The sequence below is a fragment of the Pteropus alecto genome, unplaced genomic scaffold (genome assembly GCF_000325575.1).
Source record: "Pteropus alecto unplaced genomic scaffold, ASM32557v1 scaffold20, whole genome shotgun sequence".
Lineage (NCBI taxonomy): Eukaryota > Metazoa > Chordata > Mammalia > Chiroptera > Pteropodidae > Pteropus > Pteropus alecto.
This window is the reverse complement of record NW_006436298.1, coordinates 37089623-37113784: the sequence shown is the minus strand read 5'-3', so window position 1 is coordinate 37113784 and position 24162 is coordinate 37089623. Positions and strand designations below refer to the sequence as shown.

The 24162-nt window shown below is 34.2% G+C and overlaps 1 protein-coding gene across 4 annotated transcripts in view; it reads right to left on the bottom strand.

Moving 5' to 3' along the window:
* APC (APC, WNT signaling pathway regulator) overlaps positions 1-24162 on the bottom strand; it is a 125891-nt gene that overhangs the window by 69816 nt on the left and 31913 nt on the right. Inside the window, exon 1 of one of the 4 annotated variants that reach the window (XM_025047889.1) lies at positions 15337-15413. The exons of the other annotated variants lie outside the window; for them this stretch is intronic. The gene's annotated coding sequence lies outside the window, so the exon portion shown is untranslated. Of the gene's footprint in view, positions 1-15336; positions 15414-24162 lie in introns of those variants that run through there. 4 annotated transcript variants of the gene reach the window in all.

Here is a 24162-nt window from a genome sequence, read left to right as displayed (position 1 = left end):
TCACTACTAAAAAATATAGTGGCTGCTTGTTTACAAAGAAAGAGATAAAGAAACAAAACTCTTGAGACATTTAATAAGAAGAATAGTGTTAATATGTTAGTTTCTGTCTCAAAACAATATTGTTTAAGTAGCAGCATCTTTCTAAGAGGATGAAACACTGGGTCTTAGTTGAAGACAAACAAGACTATAACAGAAGAGAACTTCAGTAGTATTTGAATACAGTTGCCTTTTCACAGTGAATAAGATTTCTGTCGGGTTAGATTTTTTTTTTAAGGTTTAAAGATATTTTACCTGGTCTAACAGGCAAAATTTAGGAAACGTAATTAATGATAAGGAAGTTATTTATATTAGAAGTATTAATTTATTTCTGGACTTTGTCGCATAGTTACAAAATTTTAGCCAGAATGGATTAATGACATTAGGTGGTGCATACCATCACACTTCATTTCATGAAAGACTAGTCTTAAACATCACCCATGGGAAAGTAGTCCTGAAGTTTCAAGAAGGCCTCATTAAAAGGTAGTCATTAATAAAATGGACACAAAGGAGAGCATTACATTGAGACTTCAAATCTTTCTGATAGAAAGATAAGAATTATTAATATAAAGTTCTATTACATTTACTCAAAAGGATGAATGTAATAGGCCATGCTATGGCATATGAGATCTTGGAACCCACTGTCCTCAGACTGAGGCTGAAAGACACTTAAACAAAGTAGATGACTTTAGGAGTAGATATTGTCAGAGAAATGAAACAGAGTCTGGCAGTTAATTATGTGACTGTAAAAGAAGAGGGGAGAAAAGAAAGATATAGAAGATAGTCAGGTACTAAGAAGTCCTTGGTATGAAGATTTATAGAAGGCTAGGAGTAATATTAAGACTAATTAAATTCAGAAGACCCAGGTTCTCTTTTTAGTTTAATCCAAACTTACTTTGGAATAAATAAAATTCTGCCTATTTTGATTTTTTTAAGAGCTAAAAAGTATTACAAAGTTTGTACTTAAGCAATATTTAAAGATCTTAAAATAAAAAATGCTTCTATAATAAAATCCACTATACAAAATAGGGCAGACGGGTTATAACACTGGCTAGTCATGACTATATTGGAGTTCAGCAACTGGAGGGCTCCAAACAAGGGATATCAAGGAACTCAAGTCTAATCAGTTCTCCAATGGCTAGTCAATAATAAACCTGGTACAACTCATCGTCAGCTGAAGAGAGATCTGGGAGGTGGGGACTACTCTTTATGACTGAAAAGAAAGACCACTAGACTTGTACATGGAGACTTGGGTCTTAATTTTAGGCTTGGTCATGGTTTAACCTTTGCCCCTTCATTCTACCATTTGTAAAATGGATGTTCACTACCTGCTCTATATAATTTACAGGGATAAGGTCAGAATTAAGTAACAAAAGGCAGGGTGAAAAATAAAAGTGCTATGTAAATATGTTATATTAATGAAAATGTACATGTAACATAACTTCCTTACTAAGACTTATGTTGAGTTACTGTCATAATCCCTGTCCCCCAACAAATAAACAAGAGGAAAAGAAATAATTCACCTTCTTGAAAAGGACAAAGTAGACATCTCAAAAATGAAGGAGAAATTCTGTTTTACATCATATCATTAATATGTAAGTATGGAAAGATACAGCACATTAAAAACCATGTGAAAGAGGTGGAAATCTGACAGAATTTAATAATGTAAGCCCTAAAATTCTTTATTTCAAACAAAATTTTAACAGGTAATTTTGTACTAAAATAATAAAACAAAGAAGAAAGGTAGTAACACAAGAGACAGGTACAGATAAGACACACAGTCACAAGATGAGCCAGATGGACAGGAGGAGCAGAGACTATTAGAAGTCCTCTTTACTGGAGGGAAAAAAATATTCAACCCTTCAGATGGATAATTAAAACACTGTATCATCTTTCTTCCCCCTCCAGAATGACAATCATTAAAGTCATTTTTGCTCCAGAAAGCATAGTGTTTCACATAATTCTATGAGAACATTAAGATGTTTCACGGAGTAATACTCTACCTTATATCCTTTTAGGATACTGTAACCATCCCTCCCTAACTCAAAACTGCTTTATTCAGAATTTGAGAAATCATAAATTTACTCTGGAAAGTTTTTTATATAATCACAAGAATTTCATACCAAATATATCTTAACTGCAAGTCATTCAACATTTTAAAAAGTCAAGATTTATCTCATGAAATGCGGAAAACCTCTAAATCTTTCACTTTACTGACAATATGAAAACACCCCGATTTGTTTTTCTGTAGAAAGATGCCCACTAAAGATATCCCTATCCCATAAGAGTTGGGTTAGGGAAAAGAAAGCAAAAGGGCTGTTTTCTATGTAGACTTTTATTTATATGTTCACTGGAAAACAATTTTACAAGTATCCCAAGAAATTAATGCAAAGATACAGAAAAGTTTAGGCAGGCAAGGGATACTCAGTTATAATTAAATGTGGAAGATTCATTTTTGAGATTACTTTTTAAAAATTAGTGAAGCTGCTTTTATTGTTTGTTTTAATGAATAATGATAATAAAAATGTATTTGTCAGTACTTTTAGATGGTGACGAAAAAAGAGAATACCAATAGAAAGAAGAAACCAAAAGAATCATAAACGACTACTTTGCTCAACTCTATGCTAATTAAAAAATCTAAATGAAATAACTTACTAGAAAATGTAATTTATCAAAACTGACTCCCCCAAAATGGAAAATCTAAAATTTACAATAAAAAAATCACTATTAGAAAATTGATATCATTCAACATACTAATAAGGGCTACAAAGAGGAAAAAATAGGATCATACCAAAAGATAAGACATTTTATAAATTCAATGTCCGTTCTTGTTGAAAATACTGAATATAGACAAACATTTCTTCAACATGATATATATCAGTCCCAAAGTCAGCACCATATTTAACTTGGAAACACTAGATATGTTCCTAAAGTTAGGAAAAGCCCATTTTTACCACTCTATTACTCAAACTACTAGTCAGCGAAATTAAAATAAAGAATGAAATTAGAAAAGACTACTCTTGGCAGATGATATAATTATATATGTGGAATATTCAAAAGAATCTAATAAATATTACTATAATAAGATAATTTAGTAATGCAGTATAGCGCAAAATATACAGAAATGTTTCATTTATATGTACCAAAGAGAAACCAGATAGATGATGGAAGGAAAGATCCCATTTATAATAAAAATAAATAAATAAAATACTTAGGCATAAACTGAACAAAGTATCTAAAACACATATGAGGAAAACTGTGAAACACTTCTGAATGACACAAAGGTAGACTTCAACAAATGGAAAGACACACCTTGCTCATGTATATGAAGATGCAGTATCATAAAGATGTCATTTCTCCTTAAGTTAATTCATAAATTTTACGGTCCTGATAAAAATACTATATAAGGTTTGTTTTTATTTTTTCTGCAGGTAGACAATAGAAAAAAACAGGCAAAATAGGAAAATATGAAACAAGGAGAGCAGAAGAGTAGACCTACCACATATTAAAATACTGTACAAAGCCTTTATAAGTAAAACAATGTGTAAGTAAATGTATTACACCAATATGTTAATTTCTTAGTTTTGATAATTGTACTATGAATATGTAAGATGCTAACATTTGGGGAAGCTGAGTGAAGGGTATATGAGAACTCTCTATACTATTTTCCAACTCTTTTATAAGTCCAGTTATTTAAAAATAAAAAGTTTTTAAAAAGCTCTGATATTGGCATATGAATAGATCAACCATTGGAACACAATAAAAAAACAGAAGTAAATATATGTAAATTTGGTAATGATAAAGGTAGCATTCAAATACATGTGAAAAGATGGACTTTAAATAAATAGAAACAGGACAGCCAAGGGAAAGAAGATAAAATTACATCTATTCTTTATACTACATACTAGGATAAATTGAGAAAAAAACAAAGACTTAAGTGTTGAAAAACATGATATGGCATTAAATTACAAAAAGTTTAGTTTTTAAATTGAAGGTATATAAATGGAATATACTTTCTTCTAAGGAGGGTGTTATGGAGCAAGAAACATTTTAACTTTAATATGTTAAAGGGTGTAAGGCACATGGAGGGCCAACAGGAGTTCTCTGAAGTGATGATGTCTGTCACTAAACTAGGAGTAACAGAATGGGTTACTTAGGATAAATACATAGGAAAAATCCATGTGGTGGAATACTGATGTTGAAAAGAATTTGATGTAAAAATAAAACAAAATCCCCCCAAAAAGGTAAAACAGAAAAAAGAGGGTTCTGATCACTATATCTCATATGGTCCATACTGTTCTAGTAAAAAATAAAATTGTATAAGGATAAAAAAAAATGTTATCCAAAGGCTATAGAAAAAGACAGTCATTGCCTCTGGAAAAAAGGTCTGCTGAGGAGCCTTCTTCATTATGTACCCTTTTGTAGAGTTTGAAGATCAAAACAAAAAGTTGGTTCTTTGAAAAGACTAAATATAATGAGAGAGAGAGAGAAAAGCCCAAACATATAAAATAAACAAAATTCTAAGGTTGGGGTGCTGATTCAAGAAGAAATAGAAAACCTAATAGTTTTATAACTATTGAAAAACTGGAGCAGTATTTTCCCTCTCCCCCTCCCAACACCAGAAAACCACCAAATTCAAATGGTTTTACAGACACCTTTTACCAAAATTTAAAAAACAAATCATTCAAACCTTATACAAACTTCTCCAGGAATAAAAATATAGGAAATATTTTCCCAATACATTTGATGCCAATATAATTGCTATATAAAAGTCAAAGGTAGTGTGAAAAAGAATTATAGGCCAATATTATTGATGAATACTGACAGGAAAATTCTAAACAAAATATCAGAAAATAGCATACAATAGTATACATTAAAGAACTACAACAGTCAAGTTGACTTTATTCCAGAAATACAAGGATAGTTTAACACGAGATCATTTATGTCATCACAACATTAAAACATTAAAGGACAAAAACCATATGGTCATCTCAATAGGTAAAACAATAAACAATACTCATTAATGTTAGAGGCTTTCTTCTCAAAATCAAGAACAAGATGAGGATGTTTACTATTACCAATTTTAGTCAACATAATTCTGAAAGTCCTAATTAGTACAATATTTAAAAAGGAAAGAATAATGATTGGAAAGGAGGAAACAAAACAGAAAAAGCTTAAGAAATGTGAAAATCTAACAAGTTTGTCAGATAAAAAAAATCAACATACAAAAACAGTTTTTAATTCTGAGCAGAATGTATCTTACCCATTTTTAATTCTTTTCTAACAATCTTATCTTACATTTTACTTCTCTTTCTCTTCTCTACTGAGGACCCAATTCAGTTTCCAATCTGCTATATTTTTTCCCCACCTTGTCCTTTTCTTACATTCGGTAAATGGCTACATACATTGGCTAAACTCATCCAAGCCCATCCCAAGTGAAGGTAAGTTCCACAATGGCCACCGAAATTATCTGAAGTGGGGTTTGGCAATTTTATGCAAGTGTCAGATAATAAGGCTTTATGGGCCATATGATTTCTGTTGCAACTATTTGACTTTGTTGCTGTAGCACAAAAACAGATACAGATAATACATAAATAAATGAGCAAGGCCTGCTCCAATAAAATCTAGTTTACATAAACAGCGGCATTTTGCTGATCCCTGGCTCAGAGCATGAATTCCCAATTCTGGTTTTCAAATACCACAAAGCAGCCCAAATAATTTCAAAGGCTACTGAGAAATTCTCAAAATTAGTATTTTTCACTTTTAAATGATAGGAACTAATGTGCTATGTTGGAAAGAAAAGAGAACTAGGAAGTCCTAAGGTTTCTGTTTATTTTTCAGCAATCATTTTTATTTTCTGCGATTTTTTCACCTTCCAGAAATTTGTTGCAATCTTGATTTGGCTTCCTTTCACTCTACGGCATTATAAGCACATATCTCTAAAAAAAAAAAATATTTTCTTTTTTTTATACTATTACTTTGAATGGGGCCTTAGGAGAAAGAAGTGGTAAATGTGAGTGACTAATTCACTAGCTTGCATCAGAAATTCTGTTTTTACATTAACATTTTTGATTCATATAGAATTTTAATTTTTTTATATAGTATGAGCGCAGTGGTTTAACTTTATGGTCTTCCACACGGATAGCCAATTACATCGACTATTTATTAAACAAACCATTATTCTTCAACTGAATAGAAATGTTATCTCTTATCATATGCTACATTCTCATATATTCTTAGAACTTAACTGCATTACATTTACATTAATTTGTGACATTACATTTCTATGATACTAAGTCTTATCTCTCTGTGTCATGAATAATTAAGGTCCTATAATCAAATTTTCCAGTCCCCCCCACCCTCCAAGAAAAGATCCTATGCCTTTTGTATCAAATTTATTTCTGGGTTTTTTGTTGTTCCGTTTGCTGTGAAATATCACCATTTCATACCAGATATTGCTAGTAAAGATAAAAACTACTGATTTTATTTAATACATATCCCTCTTGCTGCCACCTTATCAAACTATCCTATGAATTCTAATAGTTTTTCTTTTAGATTTTCTAGGTATGCAATCACATTAATCTGTAAGTAAAGATAATTGTGTCTCTTCTTTCCCGATATTTATATTTCACTTATTTTTCTTGTCTTGTTAGCTTAAAACGTCAAAATAATTTTGACCAATAGTGATCAATAGAAATGGTTTAGTGTTTCACCATTTAATAGCCCTACTCTTAGATTTCAGTAACTATTTTTAACATGTTTGGGCATTTTCCTTTTATTTTAAATTTCTTATTAGGAGTGGCTTCTAAATGCTTTTACAGCACCTTCTGATATAACGTATAACCATACAGTTTTTTCTTTTAATTTGATGCTGTCAATTATAAGATTTTCTCATTTTGACCCAGCCTCCATGCTTGCAATAAATCCTTTGTTCATGTTTTTTTTTTTTTACTAGTTTGTTCATTTTTCAATATTTCATGTGGAATTCTTATAAGAAATCAATATATAGTTCAAAATTTTTACAATACTTTAAAATAAAGCTTTGAATAAGTTTATGCTAAGTTTATAAAATAAACCGGTAGGATATTTCTCATCTTAATTTTATATAGTCTAGAATAGTTTGAATAATAACATCTATTCTTTGAAAGTCAGCTAGAATTTAGATCAGAAAGTACCCTTTTAGAAGAAAGATTTATAAGTATTTTGAAATTTCCTCTGTGGTTAAGTCTTTTCATGTTTTCTTCATCTTCTTGTACTGATTTGATTAATAGTTCACCAGTAAATTAGCCATTCCCTTTTCAAGTGTATTACCACAGAGTTGTGTATATTCTCTTATTTTAAAATTTGTCTCCTTTCTCATTCATATTCTTTTTTGTTCTGTCTTTTGCTGTTATCAGGTTTTGTAGGGTTTTATTTATTTTATTGATCTTTACCAAAAAAATTAACTTGGTGTACATAGCTTTTCCATTACTGTTTCCTATTTTATTCATTTCTGTGTTTATCTTTATTAATTATATCTCCTCTTATTTTCCATTGGTTTATTTTGTTCTTAACTATTTCCTATTTCATTCTACTTTGGTAAGTTTTGTTTACCCACCTTTAAGACAAGGTTTATATCTAATACTTAGCACCTGTAATTCCCATAAAGCTTTACTCAGTGACAGCCACAAAAAGATAAATATGTGCAAGAAAAACAGAAACAGTGCTTATCAGCCACGGAGGGCAAAGAACAGAATAAGAGGGCACAAATTCAGAGAATGTCCAAGATATCTTTTCCATTAAGAAAGTAAAGTGACAGATTTCTCTTTGTGGCTATACAATTCAAAACAACAAATACTTGAGAACTTATTATTCGCAAGACACCATGCAAATATTTTAAGGAGGTTTTGTGGGTTGAATTGTGTTCCCTCCAAAAATATGTTGGGTCACAGGTAGCTAATCCTTGGTACCTCTGAACTTGACCATTTTTTGGAAACAGGGTTTTTGCAGATATAATCAAGTTAAGATGAGGTCTTAGTGGATTAAGGTAGGCTCTAAGTCCAATGACTGGTATCCTTTTAAGAAGGCCATGTGAAGAAACAGACTCAGAGACTCCAGAAAAAGGTCATCTGACAATGGAGGCAGAGAATGGAGTCAAAGAATGCCAAAAATTCTCAGCAACCAGAAGTTAGGGAGAGAGGTGTGGAAAAGATTCTTCCTTAATGTCTCCAGAAGGAACCAACTTTGCTTACCCCTTAATTTTGGACTTCTAGCCTCCAGAACTGTAAGAGAACAGATTTCTATGGTTTTAAGCTACCAGTCTGTGGCACTCTGTCGCAGCAGCCCTACAACACTAATCGAGGTAGGAAAGAAATTTTGACATGTTCCTTGTTCTCAAAGATCTTAATATCTAGCAAAAGAATAATATTCTAATGGAAAGGGTAAATAGGATCAGTATACGGATATACCAGAGGTTTGTGTCCCATCTTACATTCTCTCTTGGCTCACTTTAACTCTAGTCATTGCTGCATCAGTCAGCTCACAATCAAATGTAAGCTGAAAGCACACCAGCTATACCAGGTATCTTTTGCTTTCTGTCTGTGACACCCCAGTGTGGGTCAACATTCCTGCATGTACAACCTATAAAGGAGTGAACGCTTAATAGGATAATCCTTGACTAAAGGGGTTGTTAGTATATGAAATTCTTACCTTTGGGTAGACAATTCTTTATAGTTCCTCAGAAAGTCTTGGCAGATCAAGCCACAGTTGTCCAAAGTGGTGACCAACTTGAAAACACATGCTTATACTGGCTGTCCCTCTTCGCTACTTAACTCTTTCCAAGCCTCTACTCCAGATCCTGGATCACTTCACAAAGAATATATTTCATAAAAAGCCTTGATTGTCTCAAGATTCTGACTTATAGGAGACCGCAGGCTAAGATACAAATTACCTACAATTCGAAGGCAAATTTGGGTTTAAAAGCAATGACAGAGTGCTATGACAGTCATGTCTTGCTGAGAAAACTGAGAAAACTATTGAGAATGTAAAAGCCACTTAAGAAGGGACTTGAGAGATGGCACAATTGTAATAAACATAGATGTAAGAGGACAATATTCCAGAAGAAGTAACAGCCCAATCAAAGCTCAGTTTGGAAAAATGATGTATATTTGGGGGAATAGGTGACAGTCTAATTTAGCTGAGATATACTGTGGAGGAATGAGAAAAAAGAAGGAGCTAAGTGCATAAATATGGACTGGAACCACATTTTGGCTAGGTTACTTCACAGTGTAAGAAAGCAGAGGTTTGGGGAGTACCCACATAAATGGTGTGATAACAAGGTACAAGGCCATGTGGCTTTAACATCTCTCAGTTTCTATTACAGACTATGGCAGAAGTAGTTAACATAAATTAAATGATAATAACCAAGAATCTAAAACTAGCTAGTAGAGAGAATCAAGCAGTGGGAGGGACTTGACCCACTCTTGCAAGAGAAATGTGGGCTGTCCCTAGGAACAAAGACCAACTCCCAGATTGACAGCCAACAAGAAAATAGAGACCGTAGTTCTACCAAGATTAAGACTATATTTGGCCAACAACTGGAATGAGTTCGGAAATGGATTCTTCCCCAGAGCCTCAATAACTGTATGTGGGGCAGACTAGTTTTGATCTAACAAATAGCGTTATGACATAAGACTACTGAACCTGAAAGCAATGAGCAAAATTACTAAGGAAAGAATGTTTACATATCCAGATTAGGTGACATTCACTGTCCAGAAAAACTGCTTATCTAGAGTAATACCATCTTGGACCAATCCAGAGGCTAAGAATGTAAGACTGATTCTTCTCAAAAATGTACTTTTTACTATAAAAACCCTCAGTTTCTTTTTTCTTCTTTGGAACACTCTGGGTATTGCCTAGTTGTGTTCTGGTTTACAAACTCTAAGACCCTTAAATAAATCTTTATCATTTTTTTCTTAAAAAAATAGCCTGTGGAAAATATATTTCAATACTCTTCAAAAAAATATCTGCCTACCATCTTAGCAATTGATATATATTATACTATAAATAACTTTGGTAAATGAAAATCTGAACTTACCTAATAAAGTAACATTCATTCACAAAAGCATAAGTAACAACAACAACAAAACACTTAAAAAAAAAAGAACTCTATATGTATGCCTGAAAAAATAAAGTACTGTAATGTATATGCCTATAATAGAGAAAATAATGGCCCTGCAAAGAGGTCCATGTCCTAATCCTTACACTTGTGTACGTGTTACCTTACATGGCTAAAGAAACTTTTCAGATGTAATTGATTTAAGAATCTTGACATGGGGAGATTTTCCTGAACTATACAAGTAGATTGATCTAATGTAATCACAAGGATTGTAATAAGGAAAAGGCAGGAGGGTCAAAATCAGAGAGACATTTAATATGCCGCTGGCACCAAAAATGGAAGAATGGGCCATGAACCAAAATGCAGGTAGCCTCTAGAAGCAGGAAAAAAGTGAGGAAATGGATTTTCCCCTACAGTCTCTGGAGAAAGTGTAACACTGCTGCTATCTTGATTTTGATCCAGTGAAAACCATTTCATGAACTTCCGATCTCCAAGACTGAAAAGTAATAAATTTGTGTTGTTTTAAACTACTAAGTCAGTGGTAATTTGTTATAACAGCAATAAGAAAAAATACCCTATGATCCACTGATCTCTCTCCTAGGATAAATTCCAGTGAAATCTTCTTACTGTCCACGTAGTGATCTTTGACCCTATTCCTTCAAAAAGTAGAGCTTAATTTATTTCCTCTTGTGTGGGCTTTATTTAGTTGCTTATTTCCAGTAAAGAGAATATGGTAGAAGTGATGATGTGTAACCTCTGAGACTATGTCATAAACGGCTTCCTCCTTGTTCTTTCTCTCTGAGATCATTAGAGGAAGCCAGCTGTCATATCAGTAACACACTCAAGTAGCCCTGTGGAGAGGCTCATGGCAAGGAACTGAGGCCTGACAACAATCAGGACAAACAGACTATGTAAGTGATTTTGGAAGTGGATCCTCCAGTCTAGTCAAGCCGTCAGGTGACTACAGCCCTGGCTGACAGACTGCAACGTCATGAGAGATTCTGAGCAAGACCTCCCAACTAATATATTCCTGAATTTCTGTCCCATAGAAACTCTAAAATAATAAATATTTATTGTTTAAGTCACTAAGATTTAGAGTAATTTGTTACATAAGAACATGTAAATACTCTATAAGGAGTCATGTACAATGGCATACACCATGCAGTGTTTGCGGTAGAAGAGATTTGGAAAGAACAATAGTGATAGATACTACAAAACATTATACGGCAGAGTCAGCACCATGAACTAGATGGACATAAAGTAAAACAGATCTTAAAAACAGTATTTAGTTTAAAATAGTCAAAAATTATGTAAATTAAAAATATAATTTTGGGTACACATCCCTATGAAGTGAAATCAGGGACTTGAACAGATATTCGTACACCCGTGTTCAAAGCAGCATTATTCACAGTAGCCAACAGGTAGAAGCAACCCAAGTGTCTGCCCACTGAGATGAACAGATAAACAAAATGCGGTATACACATACAATGGAATATTATTCAGCCTTAAAAAGGAAAAAAATTCTGACACATGCTACAACACAGATGAACTGAAGACATTATGCTAAGTGAAATAAACCAAGCACAAAAAGGTAAATATTGCATATGATTCCTCTTACATGAGGCTCATAAGGAAGTCTATGAATTTGACAGAGAAAGCAGAATAGTGGTTGCCAGAAACTGCAGGGAGGGAAAAATAGGGAGTTAACAGGTACAGAGTTTCAGTTCAGGAAGTTAAAAAAGTTCTGGACAGGGATGGTGGTACATTCACAACAATATGAATGTACTTAATGGTATTTTTTTACTGGTTAAGATGGTAAATTTTATGTATATTTTACCACAATAAAAAACTCATTAGCTCTAAAAAAAAAAAAGACACAAAATGATGGCAAATATTTCACAAGAATTAATGCGCATTTAAGAAAACATTTGAATGCCCATAAGGGAAATGGGAGTACGGTATGGGAATAAAAGAAAGAAGACTTGTCTGTATGGTCTGATTATGTCATAATTTGATTTACAAAAAATTTCTGAGAACATATCTATTGCATAACATGTGAGATGCCATCTACACCAGAACAAGAGCTGGTGTACCTTTTCTTCTAACAGTTGACTCTATAGAAACCAAGAACCACAGATTACTATCAAAACTAGATCTAGAAATCACTTCATCTAACCTCATTACATTCAAGACACTTAACACTTCAAAAGTAATCTACTTTTAAGAATTATCTTTGATTCTTAGCAGATTTTATAAGGCACAGTGTTTCAAAGAGCTAACCGCCACATTTCTCTAAATTAGAAGATATTTTAGATGATATAAACCTTTAAATATCCTAGGAGTAGCCAAAGCAATCAGTGTTTAGCTAGCAAATAACATTTCACACAGTTCTAATGTGAATTTCTTAGAAGTTAGCTTCCATGTCTTATTTGACTCTCCAGCACCTTTCATAGTTCTGGCATTTAGTAGGTGCTCAAATATGTATTTTTTCAAGTATCATTTATCTTTTCTACCTCATAATGCCTTATTCCATCTTGTGTGTGATGCAAAAAAATTCCACCTTGTATATAAAGTAAAAAAAAAAAAAGAAGATGGTCACAAAAAGTACATTTATCATAAAAAGACTGGTTAAATTATGTAAAATCGGTAACAGTGAAAAATAGAGAAAAGTGATAAAATAAAAATCTACAAAGCAATTTATGCATGAAAAACATCAATAAAATAGCTTTGATTCAGTTCATAGGCATATTTATGACTATTTAATTTTTGATTCAGTTCATAGGCACACTTAAGACGATTTAACTTTTGAATTTCTTAATAGCTCGGTTCTGGCCATAACAATTAGCAATGAATAATTTCAAAGAAAGATAAAGCCAACAGTTTAGTCTTATATTACACAGTTCATACTATAAGGGAAAAGAAATCAACATTTCTTATTTTAGCTCTTTATTCTTAAAAAAATTCTCAAACTAATGCTGTTCTATTTAGAAGTATGCATGTGATTAATATGATAATCTACAAAAGTATATTATGAATATCATTATGAAAACTGCTGCCTCTCCGTTTTCTTAGCTATCAGGTTTTACAAAGTATTCTTACATTGTAGTTAAAAACTCATAACCAAGTTAAGATTTCTTTTTCATTTGATGATCTGTCAATAATTTATATTGCTTTTCAAATAATTTCTGTTATATACAATTTTGTATGTTATGTAGTAAGAGACATTATAAAATAGTAATCACTTAGGATAAAATGGAGTTAGAAGATTTAAGTTCTTTACATCCTTATAAAATAGAAAACCTTAGATAAAATCACAACACACCTAATTAGGAGTACTCTAACATTTTAAATGAAAATAAGGCTACAATGAGCTGTTTAAATAGTAAAATGAGATAACTTATGTAAAAATGAGAATCATAAACTCTCAAAGACTATTCTAAATGGGGTTCAAAGAACTGAATGGTATTAGCTATTAAATTTCATTTGGTATTTTAATGTGATATCTTTAATTTTAACTATAGTTTCCATCACATTTTAAAAAGAGATCTTAAGGATTATTAACCCTGATATCTATAATAAATAACTCTTAAAGCAGAAATATTTTAAAGATAGGATAAAATTGCTTTATCAATGAAACTTTACAGTCTTATTAAGACCAATTCCTTATTATCTCGAAAAAATTACTGAAACAAAATTACAGGTTCTCTGAAGACTTTCTATTATATAAACACTATTTAAGAAATACTGTCCTTCATCTTAGAGGGCTTTACAAAGCCACTGCCATCCTGTTCGGGGAGAAGAGAGGTGGGGTAGGCTGGCTACTATAAATATGCATAAAGATAATACATTTAAAGCCATATCAATCCAAAAACATGTTTTTAAAAACTGAAGGAAAGGAAAAAAAATACAATGAAAACACTTTACATCAAGAGTATATCTTATGAGTATTCGCTAAACAGAAATATGTCTAAAAGAAAAGCCATGGTGCTTTAATTTAAAATATTTGCCTGTATACTTTATTCATGATCTCTAAAAGTGACTAAAGAGTAATACAAAATTACTTCATAAATATAGATCTTACATATTAAGCCTATGAAAAATTTATCACTATAATTTTTCACAAAGTAATTTATATAATAAAGTGATTTACTCTTGAATAATCTAATTAATGACATAAAGCTATACTAACAAAGGAAAAGATCCCGCTTCATATAGAATTTATTAAGATTTCCTATAAGATTTAGGTTAGCAAAGAATTTGAACATCTCTTTTGAGATGGACAATCAAAGTCTGATCTATCCTATTGTCAAAACGTTTGTAGCCTGGTATTTTTCCTACTTTATAAAAACCAAACAATTCTTTCTTTTTTTCAGGCTGCAGTTATTAACTATGGTTTCTTGTAAATGGACTTCTCCACCAGCACTGCTGCAAGGTTTCTTATTCCTCTGCAGTTATCTTTTCAGCCTAACAGAGGGAGAAAAGCACTGCTGCAGTCATCTGCAAAAGCCACTACCACTGCGCCTTATAACTAACAAAGACTCTGGTATCTTTTTGCTACCCTATTCACAGGGAGTTCACTTAGATGTTTTGCAAAAGCAAGCACTTCTGGTGTCCAAAATTTCACCAATCAACCAAAACCAACACTCAAGGTCTGCAGTATCTGCCTCCTCCTCTTCCTCTACTCCCAAGTAGCCCTTTCCACTAGGTTCACATCAGCCATCAGCAGCAGCTTTGTATCCCCTCTCTTGGCTACCACTGCATGTGTCCCTGTGGCCAGGGAGGAAAAGAAGCCTTTCAATGGGCTACAGCTTTTGCTATTCGCCATGAATATGCTCCATTCTTTGTTGTCCTCTACCCGTTTCCTTAGATACTGTTATTCCACTCTACTCTGTCAACAAGCATTATAAAAACAAAACCTCCTTCTAGATTCAAAAATAGCTCTTTTCTCACCAGATTCCCCCTAACACTCCTACCCCTCCCCCCTTCTTCCTCTTCTGTCAAAAACCCTGGATCAGAAGCACAGGAAATCCATCTCCTCTGCTGCAGTAGAGGAGGGGGAGGAGGGGAGCCGCCCCTGCCTCCACGCTTGGCATGTGGCAGTGGACTCTGTGCCAAGGAAAGGCCACCAGTTTCAGACAGCAGGAAGAGAAATCGTCTCCCCCTCCCTCCGCAGCAAGCCGGGCCACCGTGGCTCCAGCACCTACCCCATTTCCGAGGCCAGCAGCACCTCCATTCCGTCTCCAGTGACACTGAAACGGGCTGCGCCAATATAGCCACATGTCGGTCACGTGTGCCTGCGCACAGCCAATCCGTGGGTCCCCGACGGGAATGGGGAGAGCCCTGGTCCGCATCCAGCGGATTACACAGCTGCTTGACGCTCTGCTTCCCGACCCGCAGCCGGCACTCCGCTCTCGGCAGCAGGGCACAAGGCCCCGCCCTGCTGCACAAGCGGCAGAGCCCTAACCTGCACAAAGCGCTTGTGCGTATGCCCTCACCACTCCAATCCCCAGGCAACTCACCAAAGCTTATGGAAGCTGACATGCATAATAGGTTGGCGTGGGGAAGGTCCATAGGGCAGAAAGATTAGCACGAGATGGTGGAGGTGGGTGGGTGAGTAATAAATTACATCTAAGTAATAAATTACACAAAAAGATTTACATGTTCGTAGCATAGAGGAAAAGAATGTATCAAATGTATTATAACAAATAATTTTACATTACAAATCACTAATTTGTTACGGTACATCACTCAAACTATGTTTGAATCAAAAATAGTTACCAGAAAAACTATGACGGCAATAACCACTATGGAGTTATTGGTCTGGGTTGATTCTTTGCTGCTGCCACTTATTAGCTCTGTGATTTTTAAGTCACTTAATGGCTCAGTGCTTCAATTTCCTCTATAAAATGGCAGAAGTATGGAATAGAGAGATTAATATATATGAAGCAGTATTTACAGCAGTCCCTTACACAGTAAGTGCTGCTGGCTACTTCTAATCTGAAACTTAATTATTTTAATGCAAATCCTACATTTCATTTAAATCTAACCAAGTAAAGCATAAATTACTAATTTTTATGAGTTAGAGGGACAAAATCCAAACTGCCAAAAATTTAAAATAGATATAAATTCTGGTTTAAATGGGGCAGGAGGAACCCATTTCCACGATCTAGTTCAAATTTAAAAGGATACTTAACCTCAAGTCTTTAAACAAAATATATTTACTATAATCTTTTTAATTTTTTAAATTAATAGCATGAAAAGGAGCAAGGTATTAAACAGCTGTGGATGACAAAGGAGGCACATACTAAACCTGACAAGCTCAGGGGAGGCCTGCATGGCAAGTCTTACCAACTCAAGGACCAAAAGTAACCACATAGGATGGTCTGAACATAAAAATTCCTAACTAAAAGCAGGTCATGATGGTTAGTCACGTCCTAGGCCTGTAGCTTCTTTGCGAAAGTTCAGTCTTTACCTTAAGTGAGCCTATTGTCTTTCTGCATCCAAGATACCTTTGAAAGGTCAGAGTAATCTTTTCCAGACCCCTCAAGGCACAACTGCAGGTTCCAGAGCAAGAGACCACAGAACTCCTCATGATTATCTTGTTCCCCTGCATATCATCTCTGTGTTGTAAATGTTAATTATTAACTATCCTATATCTACCAACGTAAAAGTGTGTTTCTATTTTGCCTTTTTATCCAATCCCCAAAATTTCTCGGCTTTACTTTCTCCTGCCCCCTTAATCTAACACCAATGGATTTCATGTAACTCTCCTTCTTTTATTCTCATGTATAAAATAAACTGCAAAACTGCCATTCTCGGGAGCATTTTCTCAATTCGTTGAGATTTTGCTTCCTGGCAATTGTCAGTTTGGCTCAAATAAACTCATAAAATTTCTCTATGGGTTTGGATATCTCTTATGCCGACATTTACTTGGTGGAGTCAGCAGGATCCCAAAGAAACCCACCCTGGACTACCCTGCAGACCTGGATCCAGGTGCTAGGTACCAGCAGGGACACGCTGAGCCCTACCATTTCCCCACTTTGCATCTGGTGAATTTGGGTGAATTTTTCTTGAAATTCTGTACCTCCCTGTTTTAAGAAAGGAAGCCCTGACTTTATTTGAGCTGTTCTTAAAACAAAACAAAACAAAAACCCTGGAGGTAGCACTAAAGGATAAGGGGTTGAGAAAACCCTGGCTAAGGATAAGGGTTGAGAGATAAACTAAGGGACAGGAGGAAAAAAAATGGGTGATTGGTTTTAAATTTTGGCTTTTCAACTGGAATTGCTTACTCAGAGTATGAACAAAACCTTTTGCTAGTTAAATGACAATCTGATCTCGGTCAGCTCCAAAGATAAGGGGCATTTCCAGCTCAAATTTCGGGTATTCTTAGGTGACTAGGAATCTATGTGGTGGTGTCTGAGGGTACCTTCAGGATGAGCAAGGCCCCATACAAAATGCCAACAAAACTATAATTAAATAATTGACTCGTGTGGGGATATGCACATAAAAGCTAGTTACCTAGTGCTCTGAGTTATCACAGTTTTATCAGATAGCCATGGAGAGAAACCAAGATACATAAGAGGGTTGGAGCAACTCAGGACGTGACAGCCCCTTGGTGCTCAATTCATAAGGAGCATACTTCAACCCACCAGACAGTATCCCTACAAATTTGTTAAGACTCTGCAGATCTCAAAAACTAAAATTAACACGGGAAATCATGCCCCCAAAGACAACAAGCTCCCAACCTCTATTAATACTCCTGCAGATGTATACCTCATAGAAAGCCTTTACTTGCAAATACTTACGGAAATGAGAGGATTTAAGTAGAAGTCATATTAACTTAAGATGAGCAAAATGAAGCTCTTCTTACACCTAAATGAATTTTTTTTGTGCACAGGATAGAAAAAGCCAGCTCTTAAATAAAACTGAATGAATGGGAAGCTTACAACGGGCAAATAGAAGCCTCTGAAATGGAGCACAGAGAGAAACTTAAGAAAATTTTAGAGACTCTCTGCACTAAAGAAGACCGCTCAATGCCAACACCTCACTTTTCCCTCTTCTCCAACTGTCCTGCTGTACGTTTTCTTCATTGTCCAGATTTACTGTATTTTCCTATCCCTGCTGCCTCCTGGATAAAAAAAGAGGTTCTACAGAAAGTAGGTGATTTGATCATAAATTCCTAACCGGGCAGGTCATAGTGATAGTCATGCCCCAGAACTATAACTTTTTCAGTGAAAGTTTTAAGGCAGCCCTGTCCATAGTTCTTGAGCATCTAGGTTAACATACCTTTGAAATGCCAGAAGTAATAGCTCTGAAGGGGGTATTAACCTTCAAGAGAGCATGTAATCTTGTTAACTATTCTGTAATCCAATTCCCACCTTGATTTCACCCACCTCCATGTACCTTCCCTCCTTAACTTCAAATGAATAAGAAGAAGGTGCAAAACTGTTATTCTCTGGAGCATTTGAGATCTTGCTCCCCAGCATATGTCATCAGTTGGGCTCAAATAAACTCTTATAAAATTCTGTACAGGTTTGGACATTACTTATGTCAACACAGCCTATTTGGAGCAATTCCATTTTATTAAGAATTGTTTAAATTAAAAAATTAATAGACAGCAAAATGCTCACAGATATACACACAACAGATGTTCATAGTGGTTATCTCTGGGAGGTGGGATTACAGAGTGATTTCTGCTTTTTCTTTGTGCTTTTGAATATTTTTTCTTTGTCTCTGATATATAGCAAATACTCCCTATATCTGTTGAATGAACAAGTGAACCAACCACATATTACGAGTAATTAGAAGAATTATATATTAAAAGTTTAAATATTTTTAGAAAAGATTTCCCTTCATGTTTGAAATAAAAGAAAACATGATTTGAGATAAAGGAAACATGTAAATCAATTTAGTTCTATCTTAAATATCCCTTTTTTCAAGATGACTTAGTTTTATAAAAGGCTTTCAAGACCCTCTTACTCAAAAAGTATGATTCATTGAATAGGACTTAATTATTTATAGCCATTGACTATTTGTGACAAATTCATTATAGACCATTTCTCATAAAGCCAAGAAAAAGTACCCTTTCCTTTCTGAAAAGAAAATGTACCTTTCAAAACAAAGAATACATTGTAGAAGCTCCTAAAAATAACTTCTTAGTATCTAAGAAACGACTCTATTACTCTTGACTCAGACTGTGATTCAAGCTATTATTCAGTAAACTAGTCTGTAGCCAAAATATCTGTCTTGGTTTTTACTACATGTATTGTAGCAGTTAGTGATTCAAATGACCAAATTTTAAAAAAAACTATGACCGTTACATGTTCATTAATCACTATGATTCAAATGTAAAAGCAAGCCAATCTAAAAACTACATTTTACAATGTTGCCAATTGAATTATCCATTAAGATTTTCAAACCCGTTTTCTCAGAGATTCCACAAATTTTATTTGAATTTTTAAAAATATATTAATCTATTTTAACAACTATTTAATAATTAAAAATATTTACAATCAAAATGTACTGAGCCAAAATTGAACACAACAAAAATCATTGAAGCATTAATTTGTGCTACTAGGTTTGTACAAATCTCAGAATATTCTGCAAACCCTATTTAAAATATTATCACTTAACTACACATATAGTAAACATTAAAAATATTTTCTAATCAAAATTAAATACAGAAATATATTTTATGTTAAGACTGTTGTAAGATGGCACTGACAGACATGCCCCTGATTTCAAACATCTGTGTTCATTATAATCAACTTGACTGTTTTTAGTACATGTTTGTAAATAAATGTATAAATATGAACATATAGTCCACCTTAAAAAAAAAACTTATGAACCGTCTGCAGCTTAAAAAAATTAATGACTAATCAAGATTAACATTTTTACATAAACATGTTTTGCCTATTTCAAGACTACTGATTTTAAAAACTGACAAGAATATAAGCAACACTATATTAACTAGTATAAAATGAGTTAAAATTAGTGCTCCTTTCACTTAACTGACTCTTGTGCTTTATCAATACACTTGTCCCTTGATTTATGCAGTAATTGTTTTACATGAGTTTTTTTATATATGGTAAATATCTCCCCCTCCCCCATTATGTGGACTTTTTATATGCGGTTTCCATTTATGCAGTCTCATTTTATACGGTTTCTCCTTTTTCATTTTCATTACTGGCGATTACTCTTTCTAAAAAACAGCTTAACTCAGCTATGTACAAATAACTAATGCTTACTAACACACAATTATTAATGATCTTCCCGTTCACTGGATGTGAAATAAAAAAGCATGGGTGACTACTCATGTTTTCCAGGATTGGTTTTACAAATGTTTCGCTGTGGAAGTTGAAAATTATATTAAAGAAAAATGTCTTACTTTTAAAATACTTTTACTTTTTTGATAATGAACCTCGTCATCCACACAATTTAGGACATCCAAATATAAAAGTTGTATATTTGCCACCAAATACAACTTCCTTAATCCAACCTTTAGATCAAGGCATTATTTCCACCTTTAAGATAAATTATATTAAATGGAGTTTTAATGATACTTTTAATAAACTTGAAGATAATGAATCACAGTTATAGAAGCCTGGAATCAACACACAATTTTAAGATGTATCAAGAATATTGCTTTAGCTTTGAGTGACATAAATCCAACAACCTTAAATGCTTGCTGGAAAGCAATATGGCCAGAAGTAGCCAGAGAATATGGTTCCAACAACTGAAGAGGGATTAACTGGCATTATTAATTTATTAAATAAATTTCAAGAAGTCTCTGATGATTTGAATGTAGATGATATTAATGAATTACTGGTTATTCACAAATTAAATAATGAATTAATTCTCTTAATATCTGAGCCCATCCTGCTGATGAATATGGCAGTGACCTTGAACCAGTTTTATTCACTGCAGAAAATATTTACAAAGCTCTTTAATTGGCCACAAAACAGGAAACTGTAATTCTAGATATTGATCCAAAAATCCAATGAGTCTTAAAATTTTGAACAGATATAAAAAAAATGTTGTAGTGAATATCAAAGAATTTAAGAAAACTTAGCAAACGATGGAGTTGGAAAGAGATCGTCCAAAAAACATAAACATAAATAATGAAAACAAGAGTGATGTCAGAAACATGACAGAGTGAGAGATGTTCCAAGATCTCTCCCACTGAAACAATAATAAGTAGAACAACTAAAACTCAACAAAAACACCTAACCTGCACACAAGCATGTCTGAGTGAGGGTTCTGTGAATAAAAGCTACCACAGGTCAGACTGTGGGAGTCAGGCAGTAGACTGGGAGAAACAAAGAAGTTGCCTCTTGCAGCCAGAACGCCCTGCAGGAGGGGGAGGGGAGAAGGTGTGGCAAGCTCCTTGAACAGCCCTGCCTAGAAGTGCTGTGAGCTCCACGCAGTGGCAGTACTCGGTCATCAGGGCAGAAAGCAGAGAAGTGGGGACGGCAGAGAAGCAACAGTTGACTATTACCAGTGTGGTTGCAAAATGCGAGGCTGAGCCACAGTCCCCATTCCCCAGCTTAGAAGGCACCTCCCTCTATGTCCTCCAAGAATGAACACCACAGAGCCCCAGGGAAATCTGAGCAAATGCTACCAAAACTGCTGCTAACATTGACAGAGACTGAGACTGAGGGTAGCAAGCATGACTGAATATTTATAAGAAAAAAAAGGCATTATTAAGACTTTATATAAAGCAGGGATCCCAAAAGCTTAGATGTCACCTACTGGAAACCAAAATAAAAGCACCTTCTTTACAGCAGGCCAAAGAGGAGACGTTAATATAATAAATCTTTCTGGAAAACAAACAGCAAGAGCGGAATATACTTCCAATAATGCCCAGGTGGAGAAATACTCCATTAAATCAAGGTGACAAGGCATCTCAGAAAGAAAGAGAAAAATCTCAGAAAATAAGCTTAAAGACAAAGAAATATGCAACTTAAATGATAGAGAATTCAGATGGTACTCTGAAAAAAACTCAATGAGATCCAAAATAATTCATATCAACAATTACAGGAACTGAAAAAACAACTAGATTAGCAGAATGAGTTTTTTAGCAAGGAGACTGAAACCCTTAAAAAGAACCAAACAGAACTTCTGGAGATGAAAAACACATTGAAATAGATGATGAATGAAATAGCAAGCTTGGGAAATAGAGTCGACCAAATGGAGGAAAGGATCAGTGATATTGAAGACAGAAATCTAGACATAAATCAGAAGGAAGAAGAGAGAAACCAAAGAATGAAAATAAAAGAGAAATACAAGAACTAGCTGATACCATCAGGAGAGGAAACATAAGAATAAGGGCCATTCTTGAAGGGGAGGAAAAAGAGCAGGGATTAGAAAGTATTTTCAGACAAATAGTTGATGAGAATTTCCCAAATATAAGGAATGAGCTGGAGCTTGGAATTCAAGAAGTTAACAGAACACCCAATTATCTCAACCGAAAAGGCCTTCTCCAAGACATATTAAATTAAATTGATCAAAAATCAATGACAAAGAAAGAATTCTCAGGGCAGCCAGGGAAAAGAAGACTGTAACCTATAAAGAAAAACCCACTAAATTATTGTCGGATTTCTCAGCACAAACCTTACAAGCAAGAAACGAGTGGAATCAAATATTCGAACTATTAAGTGAAAGGAACTACCAGCCTAGAATAACGTATCCAGCTAAGCTCTCCTTTAGATATGAAGGGGAAGTAAAGACCTTTCCAGATATACAAAAATTGAGGGAATTCTCCACTACAAGGCCTGCACTACAGAAAATACTGAAAGGGGTCAGCTCACCTAAAACAAAATGACAAAAAAATACATAACTATGAGTAAGGTGAGTAACAGGAAAATAGAAGCAGAGGAGTGCAAACCTAATTAAGAACAGGGAATTATAAGCTTAAACAATAAGAAGAGATTTGCTATAGCAAGATAATAATGAATACTCAGCATATATATATAACCATCCTCTACATGTTTGTAATGGTAACCACATGCCAAAGATTCAGAACTGAAATATATAACATAAAACTATAAGGACCAGAAGGAAAATCCACAAAACCTAACTAAGATTAAAAACAAAACAAAACAAAAACAAAAACCCAGAAACACAAGGACAAGGAAGCAATGGAAACAACCAAGCTACAAGAAAGCAAAAGATAAAATGGCTATAGGAAAATCTCATATTTCAATAACCACCCTAAATGTAAATGGTGAACTCACCAATAAAAAGGCACAGAGTTGCAGATTGGATCAAAAAACAAACCCTTTTGAGCCATGCTTCTCTTGATCAAGCCCGCTTCCACTTCTGGAAGTGTACTTTCCTCTCTAATAAAACTTTTCTTGTAAAAAACAAACAAACAAAAAACCTAACCACCTCCTGCCTCCAGAAGACACATCTCAGTTCCAAAGACAAAAGAGTGGAAAATGATATTTCAAGCAAATGGCATTCAGAGAAAAGCAGGAGTAGCAGTACTGATACTGGACGAAATAGACTTCAAAATAAAAAATGTAAAGAAAGATACTGAGGGACACTTCATAATGATAAAAAGAATCATGTACCAAGAAGGTATAATATGTATTAATATCTATGTTCCCAAACAGGGAGCCCCAAAATATATAAAGCAATTACTAACAGAACTAAAAGAAACAGACCAAAATACTATCGTAGTAGGGGACCTAAATACCCTGCTGTTGGATATGGACAGATCATCCAAACAGAAAATCAATAAGGAAATAACATCCTTAAATGACACATTAGACCAACTGGACATAATTGACATTTACAGAGCCTTCCATCCCAAAACAGCTACTTATACATTCTTCTCTAGTGCACATGGAACATTCACAAGGATTGACCGCACACTGGGACACAGAGATGGCCTCAACAAATATAAGAGGACTAAGATCGTAACAACCATATTCTGTGATCATAATGCTTTGAAGTTGGAGATCAACTGTAAAAAGCAAGCGAGAAGAACTACAAATACATGGAGATTAAACAACGTGGTACTAAAG